The sequence below is a fragment of the Echinops telfairi genome, unplaced genomic scaffold, assembly GCF_000313985.2.
Source record: "Echinops telfairi isolate 266 unplaced genomic scaffold, ASM31398v2 ScPeMD7_443;HRSCAF=831, whole genome shotgun sequence".
Taxonomy (NCBI): Eukaryota; Metazoa; Chordata; class Mammalia; order Afrosoricida; family Tenrecidae; genus Echinops; species Echinops telfairi.
In genome coordinates, this window is record NW_022104341.1 from 24,501,245 (window position 1) to 24,503,756 (window position 2,512).

Sequence of the window (2,512 nt, forward strand, 5' to 3'; positions counted from 1 at the left end):
TATGACAAAATAATAATTTATAAATTATCAAGGGTTCATGAGGGAGGTTGTAGCGGGAGGGAGGGGGAAAAATGAGGAGCTGATGCCAGGGCCTTAGGTGGAGAGGAAATGTTTTGAGAATGATGAGGGCAATGAATGTACAAATGCGTCTTACACAAGTGATGTATGTATGGATTGTGATAAGAGTTGTATGAGCCCCTAATAAAATGATTTTTTTGAAAAAGAAATAAAAACTGAACACTTTGGAAAAAAAAAGAATTAGCTTATCTAATTCTCCTAAGGAAACCTTTGTAACCTATGAGGTTGTTACATCTTTATCCAATGTCGAAACTGAACTAGCTTAACTCACTTGCCAGATAAATGGTGAATCAGAACCCATAAGGTATGAGACCTTAAGCATCATGTGCTGCTGTCATTATGTAACACTTACGCCTGTCAAGTCGACTGCAACTCCTAGTGACCCATGAGCACATGGCAGAATCGAACCTGTAGGTTTCCAAAGCTTTAAAATTTTTCTTCTATTTATTTTCCCCCCAAATAATTTTATTGGTATCTAATACAGATATCTTATTATTCCATAGTTCAATCACATCAAGCAGTATTGTTCAATTGCTACCACAATCCATTTCAAAACATTCTCTTCCTTGGCACCCTTGCCATCAGCTTGACATCATCCATGAACTCTTTAACATCAGCTCCCTTTTAACCAACACTGCCCCCCACCCAACACTACCACCAGGCTGTAAATGTTCACGGGAGTAGAAAACCTCATCTTTTCCCCAAGAACTGGCTGGTGACTTCATATGCTACCAGGGCTCCTCTTTCCATAATATACTCTACATGATCTCACAGTTGTCAAACTCAATTCATGTTCAAACACTGAAAACTGAGAACGGAACATAGTTAATCCCACAAGAAATCATGAAAAACCAAATAATTGGTTCTGAGACCCAAAATTCTTATGAATTCACTATGGAGGCTTTTAGCCTTCTCGCTTATCACTGTCTCAGATATGCGATTGCCATCAGGTTGTTTCTGGTTGGTCCAAGCTTTTGCAACCTCTTTGATGGTCTGGGTTCTTTGTTTTGATTCACACCTTTTGCTAGATTAGCTGTTTTTCCCACCTTCAAAATGTTGATAATGTCAACTCCGTCACATTGTCTTCAGCCACCAGATTACACAAGCGACTAGGGTTACTTTTGCACGGATTTCTTTCTTTAACTCTATCATCTTCTCACGGGTTTCTTCTTAGCTTTACTTCAAGGTTAGCTGTTCAAAACCACCAGCTGTTCTCAAGGAGAAAGATGAAGCTTTTTCCTCCCATCATCACTTAGAGTCTCAGAAATCTACCTTGTCCTATAGGGTCACTATGAATAGGAATCAAGCCCCTAACAGTGCATTGAATTTTTTGAGTATAACTACAGAGCCAAACTCACAGCCATCGAGTCAATGCTGACTCATAGTGAATTCCTGTGGGTTTCTAAGACTGCAACTGCTTACAGGAATAAAAATCCTAGTCTTTGTCCAGCAGAGTTACTGATGGGTTTGAACCATGCAGATTGCAGCCCAGCGGTTAACCATTTACACCACCAGGGCTCATTTTTTGAGTAGGTGCATGTAAAATCGTATGCATATGGTAGACTGAAGAATCGATGCTTTTGAATCATGTGTTGGGAAAGAATTATGGTGGTATGAAGGACTGCTAGAAGAATGACCGAATCTAACTCAGAAGAAATAGAACCAGAATGTTCCTTGGAAGTGAAGATGGTAAGACTTTGTCTTTTGTGCTTTGGATATGTTATCAGGAGAGACCAGACCTTGGGGTAACACATCATATTGAGTAAAGTAAAAGATCTGCGAAAAAGGAAGCTCCTCTATAAGATGGATTGGCTCCGTGGCATCAACAAGGGGTTAAAATACAGCAATGGGTGTGAGATGGTGCAAGAGCAGGCAGTGTTCTGTTCTGTTCTACCTAAGGCTGCTATGTACCAACACCAACAACATAGCAAGTCGAGCTGTAACTTGGGTAGAACCATCACATGGCTTTTCCATAGTGGTTGCATCATTTGCATTCCCACCAGGAATGGATAAGCGTTCCAATTTCTCTACAACCTTGCCAACTGTTTGTTCTGGTTTTCTGAACTTAATCTTATCTTCATGGGTATGTTTGAGTTATGGTGCTGGAGAAGAATACTGAAAGTACCATGGACTTCTAAGAGAACAGGTAAATCTGTCTTGAAGAAGGACAGTCAGAATGCTCCTTAGGTGCAAGGATGGCAAGACTTCGTCTCATATATCGTTGGCTTATCCAGTCACCTATGGAAAGATATCTTGATTGCTTCCAAGTTTTAGCAAATACGAATAGAATTTCTATAAATAGTGATGTGCAGATTTTTGTATGGAGATGTTTTCCATTCATTTGGGAAAATATCCAAGAGCACGAATGTTGGGTAAACCTATGTTTAGTTTTGTAGGACTGAGGGCCAGGTCCCTCCCACCTTTTTTTTTTTTT